The sequence below is a fragment of the Mastomys coucha genome, unplaced genomic scaffold (assembly GCF_008632895.1).
Source record: "Mastomys coucha isolate ucsf_1 unplaced genomic scaffold, UCSF_Mcou_1 pScaffold21, whole genome shotgun sequence".
NCBI lineage: Eukaryota > Metazoa > Chordata > Mammalia > Rodentia > Muridae > Mastomys > Mastomys coucha.
The window spans coordinates 153,652,399-153,664,727 of NW_022196904.1; the positions used below are offsets into that span (position 1 = coordinate 153,652,399).

The 12,329-nt window shown below is 40.7% G+C and overlaps 1 protein-coding gene and 1 long non-coding RNA gene across 12 annotated transcripts in view; one reads left to right on the forward strand and one right to left on the reverse strand.

Moving 5' to 3' along the window:
• Nucleotides 1–12,329, forward strand: part of Trpm3 (transient receptor potential cation channel subfamily M member 3) — a 934,047-nt gene that overhangs the window by 347,360 nt on the left and 574,358 nt on the right. The gene's annotated exons all lie outside the window — the stretch shown is intronic.
• On the reverse strand, nucleotides 5,354–10,212 carry LOC116103663. Its single transcript, XR_004123531.1, has 2 exons — nucleotides 10,123–10,212; nucleotides 5,354–5,981 (listed from the first exon to the last, which is right to left on the reverse strand). It is a non-coding gene; the product is annotated as an uncharacterized LOC116103663 (long non-coding RNA).

Consider the following 12,329-nt stretch of genomic DNA (forward strand, 5'->3'; position numbering starts at 1 on the left):
AGACACAAACACTACTTTAATAATGTACTATTTTCTATGCATGTGTGTATGATTAAATGTCAAATACGATCTTAGTAGAAAATAAGTTAAACATCTACAAGTTGGACAAAAGCAGTTAGGACAGGATTCACATGAAGGTAGTGGTATCCATCCTCTGATTTGCCTAGTTATACATTAATAGCCCATTATCATGGGAGTCTCAGGTGTTCCAGTTTCTCACTGATGGAGCGGTTATGATGTAGGTATTTTAACAACCATACCAGGTGGTTTTGTGCTGGTCATCTGGGGAACACTGAGAGGAGACCCTTATTCTGACTTACACTGCCTGTCAGCTGACTGATATTTCCAAGCAAATGTTGGTCTGTTTCAGCAAGCTTCATTCCAACAGTACCCTGTGAGCAAGTGATAACAGATAGCAATTATGAGAAATGTGAAAAATGGCTTCTCTGTTGCTGAAGCAGATTGATAAACTGAGAAGTTCCAAGGGAACCCTGGTTGTAGAGGTATGATAATTGTACCTCAGAGGTAACTTAATTGTAAGTTAGCCATTGCAAAATGTTTCACACGTTCTTGGTCTTAACTAGTATGCTGGAGGGGCAACCCTTCAATGGATTGCTCTTGCAGAGGACCCAGATTGGTTCTCAGATTCTATGGCAGAGGATGATAGCCACCCATAAGTTCAGTTCCAGGGGATCTTTTTTTTGTGTGCCTTTCTGAGAGTGCAAGCACTCTCCTTCCCATATCCGTGCACAGATATGCATGTGTGTAACTAAAAATAAAAGTAAGCACCAGTCATTAGTGGCACATGCCTTTAATCTCAGTTCTTAGAGGGGAGGCAAATGTCTGTAAGTTCAAGGCCTTCCTGGTCTACACAGCGTTTTCAAAGCCAGCCATGACTTCATAGTGATACCCTGTCTTAACATAGCTGTGACTTCAGCCACAAGTCTCCTATTTGCTGTTTTATCTTAACAGACCGAGACGACCTAAAGCCCTCTCCTAACCCAAAGAAAGAAACAACTTCCTACTCCATTAATCTTTTGAAAAAATAAATATTTTGGAAATGTAAACCACAACCAGTCAAAATGCAGAATCGTGGAACCCAGTCCTGAAGGTTACATCTACAAAGCACTCCTTTGCCTAAGTCTCAGGGAACATTGTAGAAGAGGAAACAGTGTTAAGAGCCAGAGAAAGCATCAGAGAGTTTTCTGTAAGGCTGTTTCTTCTGAACCCATGGAATCTCTCCAACATGATTGCCTAAACATTAGCTGAACATGGACGACAGCGGAGATGCCAAAGTGGGTGAGGGGAAGATCAGGAGGCCTCTACACAAAGAACTACAGGCAACTAAGGGATGCTGAGAGGGGGAGAAGTAGTCTTCCCTAGAGAAGAGCACACCTACTTGTTATCCACTCCCACACATCCCTGAAAGCACGCATAGAAGTAACATTTTACAGACCAAGTTATGTTTAGAAATGCATATGTATATATGCAGACTTACATGCATGTAACAACAATTAATGAAAAAGGAACCATGAATTTGAGAGAGAGCAGGACAATTTGGAGGGAGAAAACTGAAGGAGAAAATGATATAATTATATTATAATCTCAAACATAAAAGAAATTTAAAACACACAAAAACTTTTCTGTATGGGACTTGTTGCAGGGAACTACAATAATTGGATAGCAGATTCCACATAGCTTAAAAGAGAACCTGGGGTCAGCCTCTCTCTCTCTCTCTCTCTCTCTCTCTCTCTCTCTCTCTCTCTCTCTCTCTCTCTCTCTCTCTCTCTCTCTCTCTCTCTCTCTCTCTCTCTCTCTCTCTGTGTGCGTGTGTGTGTGTGTGTGTTTGTGTGTGTGTGCGCGCGCGCGCGAATGTGTGCATGGTTTTTGATGGTGAGTGACAGAGATAACATCTTTGTTCTCAGGAAGAACACAGATTTCCCTCACTTTATAAAGTAGAAGCATTAAAAAAACCTACATTAACTCTGCTAGAAATTAATTCTTAAGTATTTGAATCCCCAAATAAGGGCAGTTCTGTCAACCTTTAACTAAATCATCATGAAGAAAATAAATACTCTGGAGTTTTCATGATCTGTTTATTCCAGCAACTTAATTCTCAGAGCACTGAGCCAACCTTTAAATTGTATTTGTATTCTGCGACTGTAATATCTAATGTGGGAGAAGGTTGGAGGGAAGGCAGGGAGACCTTGTTTTGAAAACCATTAGGCTTTTATTAAGTGTAATGGCCTGATTGAAATATCTCAACTAGTTTCAGAACATCTCAAATCTCAGTTTCTATAGGATTGAAGCACCTTACCGGAGTCTTTTCTGGACTACCAAAAATTTCTCTGGCAACATAGTTGGTCTAGGCTACTTCCTACAGAATCAGTAACAGCATGGCCACTTGGCCTGCTTGTCCTGATATCCAATAAGACATTTCCAGAAATTAATTTGGCCTTGGAGTACCCTGTAATGGATTCTCAAAAAGGATAAAGGCATTACACTGACATTCCTTTCAAGTATCTAGCTTCACAAAGTATAGCCATCTTTCTTCAAATGGGGTCAGGCCATGACCCATGCCCTATAAAATTATGGGTAGGTCAAACTTCTTTTTAAATGAACTGAATTGGGAATACATTGGAGAGGCCATCATGCTCTAAGAAAGATGGATGAATTCTCCGTCTTCATTGTGTGATGTAAAATCTATTCTATTCTGCTGAGAGGGGGGGACAGTTTCCAAAATGGCAGTTCAGCTAAGCTGTTTCCTACAGTGATGAGTACAGAGTCTCAGGAGCTTCAAGGCCATGTGGCAGATTGTGCAGCTGTTGTCAAGAGAGCTGCCAAAATTGCTTCTGATTTTAGGAGGCAGATTTGATTAGAGAAGTCTCATTATGATTTTAAAATTTGGTTTAGCAGACTATTTATAGAAAAAAAATATTTCTTAAATGGAAAATTCTCCCAAAGGAACTCTGAATGTCCTGTTTGACTCATATGGAACTAAACTGCTTCTAGGGCCCTGCCAATCCTGAAGCCTTGGCAAAGTCAGTACCCTGCCTTTTTAGAAAACAACAACAACCACATGACAACAACAACAAAAACCCAAAACCACCACCACAGCAACAATGCAGGCCACGTTTCTGGTTGTCTGGCCAATGGCCATCCTGTTTTGTAGTTTCACTCGACACTGTAGGTTTTAATTTTCATCAGTCGATTTGTTCAGTCATGTAAGCTATCCCAGTTCAACAACAAATAGTCAATTGTCCATTTGTGCACGACATACAATTGCATTGGTTGCCCACTAAAGCAAACCGCAGAGAATAGAAGGGCAGGTGTGGTGGGAGCTCGCTCTCGGGGGATGTGAGGATAAAGACACAGATCTGGGGCCTCAGTGGAAGATGGCTTCTGATGAGCTCTTTAGGGAGCATGGATTGCAAGGCTTCCAGTTTTCCCTGGTTCCTTTAGTAGTCAGTGAATTCTAGTTCTGTCAGAGCAGGATTGACTTTCATCTGAGTCTTTCACAGGGCTGCTCCCATGCATGCATGTTTACTGGGTCCAGTACTTGTGACTTTGGTCTCCTCCCTGTCAGTTCAATCCCTCCAAGGCACCAGAAGGGTCTGGAATATGAAGACTAAGAAGGAGCAGGGTTCAGTGTTTCTGATTTTTTTTAAATTAAACTTCTCTGAACACTGAAATTTTAGTTAAGAAAATTTACAATTTTCCTCTAAAATATTTTTAAAAAAATCAAATAAAAGGTAATTTAGAGGGCCTGGAGAAGTAGGTCAGTGGAGAAGTAGGTCAGTGGAGAAGTAGGTCAGTGGTTAAGATGGCTGCTCTTCCAGAGGATATGGGGGTTTAATTCCCAGAACCCATGAGGTGGCTCACAAGCATCTGTAACTCTAGTACCAGGGGATCAGACACCCTCTTCTGTTCTCTGAGAGTACCAGGTCTGAATGCATGTAGTACACAGATATACATGCAGGCAAAAAAGAAAAACACATAAAAATAAGTAACCTTTTGTTAAAGTAAATTTTGGTTCTATTTAGCATCCAGAAGGGATAAAATATAGTAATTACTTGAACTTCATAGAATGAACTCCAGTGGCATAGAAGGGGCATCTTTGCCTATTACCATCAAGCCAGTGATCCCAGCAGCAGATTGGGATGACATGGAGCTCATGACTGTGAAATGGGTGTCACTGTGAAATATCTGTACCTTTTATTTACTTGGAAAATATTCTTAGCAATGGAATGAATTGTACACAATGGCTACTTTTCTCATCAAGTGACTCAGATCCTCATAGGAATTACACTCAGTGATCATTTTTGAAATTAGAATCTTCTAATTGCCGACCCTATAAAGAATATACACTAAAAGAAATCCACCCCTACCTGTCTCCTAGGTAGAAATTGTGTCTCATCTTCATCGTAATGCTTTGCAGATGTAATTTCCCATCACATATTTGTTGACAAAATATTTGACATGGACAATTTTAAAATCTGGTTAGATGGGAGTTTCACTGGATAACAATAAATGATGATGAATTTGAACATGAAAATTAAATCTTTTCATATTTCACAGGAGGAGAGTGACTATATTTTGCTTTTACTTCTAGCTTCACTTAAACATTTTTGGGTAGATGATCTTTTCTATTTGGAAGGTTTTATATTAAGCTACTATGAAAAGTTTTTTAGTACATTTATATTTCCTGAAACAAAACGTAGTATATTTATGTACTCACATGCTATAGCATTCTTCCTTCTGTTAAACTTTAACTTGAGAAGCACAGATTTGCATACGAATGTTTCCTTAACTTGTCAATTAAATTCATGTATATACCGTAAATTCAAATTTGCTATTGTTGTGCTCAGCATGGCAAAGGACTGTAGACTTATCATAGACTTTCTGCCAGACAGCTTTGTGATACAAAACTTACCAAGGAGAAACTAAATTCCCAGCCCTATCGAGATGAAAAATGTAATTATCCTGAGTTTCAGATTGTATCTCAGCTTAACATATGAGACATCTTCTCTCAGCAAGGGCTGGTTCATGGGAAGTTCTGCCTGCCCTTTTTCTTCCTCTCATCTCTCCCTATTTCCCTTTTTCACTTTCTCTCCCCACTTCCTTTGCTTCTTTCTGCCATCACAGTATATCCTACTGTGTTATAAACTCAGTCTCCTCATAGCCTAATGGAGGCAAGATAAGCAGAAACAAAAATATGGTAGAAGTGCGTGCAAGCTAACTGTGCAGCATTGCCCAGCAATTGCTGTTTTGTCCTGAGTACTTCGATTCTAAAGCGAAGGACACAGAAGATAATGATCTAAGCAACAAGAACAACAAAATAAGAAAACATTGGAACCTGACTGGGAATCTTTTATGATATTTAGAACTAGTTAGATCATCTTGAGTTGAGTATTAAAATGTAGAAGAAAATGGTTTGACCCCATGCGTGAATGAAGTAAGACTCTGTCATGGCAAAGTGTGGGCATTCATTTGCCTTCAAGATCTATTTCCCATCTCATGGCATAAATTCAGCAACTGCCGTGCAAGATTCTCAGCGTTTCTACTCCAGTGCTTGTGTTTTTCAGTGCCACATCTATATGCTACACCACTGGGTGATTTTAAGATCCATGTTGAAAACCAATGCCCTTTTTTTCATGTCTGGTTTCTGTCTTTGCTGAAGGCCTATCTGTTCACCAGCAGCAGACACACCAGACCCTGTCAACAGGCATTACTTTCTTAGAATCGCCCTTCAGGCCTTTGCTGCCCACCATACTTTCCACTCCAGGATTGCTGCTTTTCAGCCTGGCCTGTCACATGCTGCTCCACGTTTGCCTCCTGTCTCTGTACTCCTAATGCTTCTTCAGTTTTACACTCTCAGTTCTGCTCTCTGCCTGCCAGCCTTGGGCTCTCTTCCATGCACTGGAACACTTGGGACTGCACTGACTTGAGTTCTTTTTTCCTTAGCTCTTCAACTGCTCAACCTGATAGGCAAAAATACAGAATTAGACAAGATTATCACAGAGTGACACCCATTTCACTTGGTCTTTGAGGAAGTATCATCTATGCTCCCTTTGTGCAACCTTAAGCTCACATCCACAGAGGCCACCGGGACTTGCTTTTTCTTCTCTCTCAGTCCTGTCTTTCCTCATTCCCAAAGGTATTGCAAGATGGCTGCAGGCTGGAGGGAGGTTTTGTTTCTCTATCTTTGGTTATGCAGCTCTGTTATCATGTCTCGCCTCCCAGTCGTCTCCCTATGCCTTCTATCTCCAGAGAATTTTGTCTACTCCCCCTCCTTACTCCTTTGTAGGGTCTTAGCCTCTCAGTTTTTCTCAGTAAAGACTCCCTTCTTCCCAGCTCACCCTATTTACTCTTAAGCAGGATTAGCTCCCACTCTCTGAAAACAGAAAAATCAACTGTTTCTCTGCCCACACTCCTTTCTCTCTCATGCACAGCTCTGTCTCTTCTGCCACACCACAGGCATTTGTGGATCCCAGGTGATGGTTGGATCTGCACATCAGCTTCTCCTGGTACTTGACTCTGCACTTCTCTTGCTTTTCCTCCTCTTATATGCTATGTGTCTCTTACCCTTAGGTCCTGAATTTGAGTGTTCTGAGCTTGTCTTGCTGATGTACACTCCTGTTTCTTTGCTTAGCATTCCTCACCAGTTACCCACTGAATCTCCATTTTCAGAAGCTTCCTGGACATGTCAACATAATTTCCCCGTGATTTTTTGTGTCCTAGTTTGTCTAAAATTGAATCAATTACATCTCTTCCAATTTTTTCCCTCTGGCATACCTTCTCAGTGTATTTTTTTAATTTCCAGATTTAGTTTAATTTGGGGGAGGAAAAACATATACACTAATAAAGACAAACCTCAACACAAATATAATCAATCCAATGCAATGACAGTGATCAGTTAAGATTGTGAGGGATTTCTCTTCTCAGGAAATTCACTGTATTGCAGATGATTATCTTTATGATTTGGTTTGTCTCTGAGTTCAGTGAATGTGGAATGATTTTATTTTTAGCAATGTATAAGGCAAAGCAATGTCTGGCCCATGTCAATTATTCGCTAATCAAAATTCTTTGTCCTTCTAAAGTAAAAGCTCACAAGTAAGAAGTTAATTCAGAAAAGAAATTGGTTTTCCTAGGTAATAAATCTGAAAACAAATTAAGAGTTGACGAAAGCAATCCAATGGCCATTTCAACATCACTCAGGCCTTAGATGGATGTATTCTACTCCCTAAATAACAAAGTCCTCCAAAACTCCTTTGCTGGCATGTAGGGTCTGTTCTTCTTCATGGCTTATAGAAGATACCACAAAAAGAACATGGACATCCCCATGAATACACTCCTACAGAGCTTTCTACTGCCAAATGCAAGACCAGCACTGGAACTACATTTCAAGGAACAATGATTTCCTACCACATATGAATCCTTTTTTTTGTTGTTGTTGTTTTTTGTTTTTGTTTTTGTTTTTCTTGAGACAGGGTTTCTCTGTGTAGCCCTGGCTGTCCTGGAACTCACTCTGTAGACCAGGCTAGCCTCAAACTCAGAAATCTGCCTGCTTCTGCCTCCCAAGTGCTGGGATTAAAGGCGTGTATCACCACTACCTGGCTCACATATTAATCTTATAAAGTAGTTTTACTACCTTTCTGTGTATCCATACACACTATGTCCCTTGTATTCTTTGTTTTGGCTTGAGTTCTCTCAAGGGGAAAAAACAATTATGATAATCTCTAGAAAAATAGGTGTTCGGGATTTGGGAGAGCTCTTTGGATAGCACCTCACTAAGTATGTGAGATTTAGAGAGCCTGGAGGTAGAAGACTGAAGACATGAAAGAGAGGAATCGATAGGCAAGAACAGAGAATATGAAGCTCAGTTAGAGGCTGGCTGGAGGAAATGGAGGGAAAACAATGCATTAAGTGGATATTTACAATACGTGAATTGAGACGTAAAGCCATTTTTTCCAATTAGACTACAAATATTCATGAAAATCTCCTTTGCTCACCAGTGTAGCTCAGAGTAAGTAGATCATGGGATATGCAGAGAATCCTCTTTACTCACAGCCCTCATATATTCTGCTTATTGGGTGTTGGTATTATAGCCCAAATAACATAAAGCAGCTAATGGTACAATTGTTTCACACAGTTTTTTCTTTCATTGAAAATAGAATCTTCTCTCATACAACGCGTCCCAACCACAGTGTGCTGTCCCTCATCTCCTCCCAGCTCCCTCTCACATCCTCTCACCCACAGATCCACTCCCCTTCCATCTCCTTTCAGAAAAGACTAGGCCTCCAAGATGACAGCAACTAAACATTTCAAAACAAATCTTGGCTTTCTTTCATTTCCTCCACATTTTTGTTTGTCTTTTCCTGCAATTCTTGAAGGGATTTATTTATTTTCTCTTTAAGGACCTCTATCATTGCTGGATAGTTGATTTTAAGGTCCTTTTCTTGTGTCACAGCTATGCTGGATTATTTAGGGCCTGTCATGGTAGGCTAGCTGTGTACCTATGGGAGATACATTGTCCTGGTTGTTATTGATTGTGTTCTTGTACTAGTGATGCCTAGACAGGCATCTGGAGTTTTTGTCTTTGTTGGGTGGATGTTCTATTTCTTGGTTTCTGTTTCCTCTCTTCTCTGGATTTTCAGAGTGTGTTCAATGGCTGTATGTTGCCTGTTTTATTGGCCTACTCAGCTGGTGTGTTCACAAGGAATGCTTGCTGGTGTTAGAGACTGGGATGCAGTGAAGGATGGGAGAAGGGAGTTCAGAACAGATGGATGGTCCATGGGAATCACAGAACATGAAGGCAGGGGGAAGAGAGTGGATCAGTTGCACCTCTAGGGAGGAGCCTCTGAGGGATTGAGTCTGGGTGAACAGAGAGAGAGTGTGGAAAGGGACCTTGGGCAGTCTACCTGGTTTTCTGTCTTTCACATTTTCTAAATGTGTCTTCATGGCACAGGATAAGAAGGTCAAGGCAGTATGAAAACTGTAGTGCCAGATGCAAGGCAGTGCAAGTGCTGTGGTGAAGAAAGAATAGAAAGTGAGATACACAGACAGGACCCATTGGCAAATAACTGAGCTAGACCAGAGTGTACAGGGAAGGAAGGACGTTCTATGCCAGAGAACCCTTCCTGCCTCTTGCCGCCGGCTGATGTACAGTTTTTCTACTTCATGCTGTTTGTTCATGGCTGTTTACTTTACCAGTTACTGGATGGCTGTGCTGGCTAGTTTGATATCAAGGGGAGGAGAAAGCCTCAGCTAAGAAAGTGTCTCCATGCAGAGACTGAAGGAAGGACAATCCAGAGACTGCCCCACCTGGGAATCCTTCCCATATACAGTCACCAAACCCAGATACTATTGTGGATGCCAATAAGTACTGGCTGTCAGGAGCCTGATATAGCTGTCTCCTGAGAGGCTCTGGCAATGCCTAATAGAAGGGGATGCTCACAGCCATCCATTGGACTGAGCACAGGGTCCCCAATGAAGGAGCTAGAGAAAGGACCCAAGGAGCTGAAGAGGTTTGCAGCACCATAGGAGGAACAACAATATGAACTAATCAGTACTCCCAGAGCTCCCAGGGACTAAACCACCAACCAAAGAGTACACATGGTGGGACTCATGGCTCCAGCTGCATGTGTAGCAGTGGATGGCCTAGTTGGTCATCTATGGGAGGAGAGACCCTTGGTCCTGTGAAGGTTCTATGCCCCAGTGTAGGGAAATGTCAGGACCAGGAAGCAGGAAAGGGTGGGTTGGTGAGGGGGGAGGGAATAGGGTTTTTTTTCCAGAGGGGACACCAAGAAAGGGGATAACATTTGAAATGTAAATAAAGAAAATATCTAATAATTAAAAAAAAAAAAAAAGAAAAAAAGTGTCTCTACCAGACACTTGTGGGCAAGCTTTTGGGGGTGTTTTCTTGATTGATGATGGATGTCAAAGACCCAGCTCTCTGTGGTTGCTATCATCCCTGGGCAGGTAAACCTGCATTGTATAAGAAAGCAGGCTGAATAAGCCATAAAGAACATGAAACAGTATTTCTTCATGATATCTGCTTTATATTCCTTCCTTGACTTACTTTATCTATGATGTAAAAATATATGCAAAATGCACCCTTACCCCCAAGTAGCTTTTAGTCATGGTGCTTTATCATGGCAATGGAAACTCTAAGGCAAACCTTTTATGCTCAGACACTGCTTTCTACCCATGATGCCTCTGTGTAGATTCCTACATTCCACTCTGCTCTAGAACATTGCAATGGGAAGAATCTGTTGAGGTACTCTGTGGGATGTTCTCTGTGCACATCATCCTCAGTAAATCTTCGTGGCAACAAGAGGGCCTTTATGGCTCCCCTGAGGCTTCATATTTCAAGGCTGTGACCCAATGTTCTTTAACCTTAACAGTGATGACACTCTAAGGACATGGTTCAAGCTCATTTGCGTGTTCTTCTGTCAGAATGAAGAATTGTCTTATTCCCTCTCTTCACTCTCCAAAGAAACACTGGCTGAATTCTATTGACGCTGTTAAGATTCTGTCCAATAGTTGCTTCCTCCAGCACGATCTTCTATTATGCTAACTTAATCAGGTACTTGAAGCTGCCAAATTCCAGAACTTCATGGGCTTCTCTTTACTTCTAAGCATCTCTGGGGTTTATTCAGGTCAGCCTGAGTATCAGTACCCAGCAGCCTTCAGTATTATCCCACAGCTACAATGCTATCTTCTAGTCTATCTCTGCTTTTCTACACTTGTCCCTAATATATCTCAAGTATTTTTACACAAGAGGGTTATGACTTAATTCCTAGTCTATAATATGTTCACAAATGACTTTTTTTTTTATTAATGAAAAAGAAATGGAGCTGAATGGAACCTTGTAAAAATCATATCTAAATGATGTCTAGAGACTTAAGCTAATGAAGTGTTGCCTCTTCTGCTAATCATGTGATCAACAGTAGTCTGGACTTCCACCTCAGTTCTGAACTACTTGTGCAAAAATATTCCAGGTTTCTAGTTCATTATAGTCTTGTCTCCTAAACTCTTCTGTCCTCTAAACTTTTATGACTGCATCCTCTTCATTACCAGCCTCACCTTATCCCTCTGACTCACTAATGACCTAGCAACAATGGCAGATACTATTTACGAAAGCCTATCTCTGACAACTCTTCCGAGTCTCTTGCCATTCTCTTCCCCTCTTGTCCTTAACTCAGGATATGAGCAGTGAAAGCTGCAATTGGATTTCTGGATCTCTGTATTTCTCGTCTGTGCCCTCATTTCCAAAATGAAATTCATAGATTTATACCATCAATAAAGAATCAGGTATGACTCTATTACTTTCAAATGAATGTTTTATTCTTGGCAGATAGTTTTTCAATGGGCTCTTCTAATGACCATCCTTATGTGTGCCTCGCTTTGCCCAGTACATAGTGTGTCTGTTCCATGTCAGTATCATTAACTTCCAAAGTCTCCCCTTCCTAGGAATTACTGTCCAGTCTCCTTTATACATAGAACAGATTGGGGGAGGAGAGCTCTTTATAACCCTTGGTGAAACAAACTCAGGATCACTTTTGACATATAAATATCTTTCATTTGGAAAGATTATGCTAAGAAGAGTTTGTTTTTAGATGATTTCTTGTGCAAAACAGTACACACTTAACAATGTGCAAAAATCAGCCAGGACACATTCACACACACATGCCCAAGCACACTTGTGTACACACACACTATCAGCAGTCCTTGTCACCCCTGTCATTTCCCTAGACCTGCCTCATTCAAGCTGCTATTCATCTCTTCTCACATAAGCTATTCTGTTACTGTAGAAAGGCACTTGTATATTGTTGACTGTTGATTATGAGATCAGGAAAGATAGTAGGAGAAGGATATCATTTCAAGCATAAGTTAGAAAGTAATGCAGAATATGCTCAAATATGAAATATATATTTCAAATATATATTTCATACACATATACATACATATACACATACATATATATGGAGAAGAGTGGGGCTTACACAGGTATCTTTGTATCTTTGTTCATATGTTAGTTTCTCATTCTTATAGGCATTTGTCATCCATGAAGAATAAGAATAGTGTTATTAAAATTATAGAGATTCCTCAGAAAGAAAGAACTATGGCCACCAGCATGGAATAATCCTCATAGAAAGAATGCTAGAATGACACTTTTTTTTAAAAGTGCCAGTAAGCTGGATGTATAGTGCACCAGTTACCTCAACGTTTCTGGGAATAAGGCAGGAGGAGCATTAAACAATCAGCCTGGGCTACATAGGAAACTGTAGATCAGTGACAGAGGTAGAAATAAGGAGGGGAGGGGA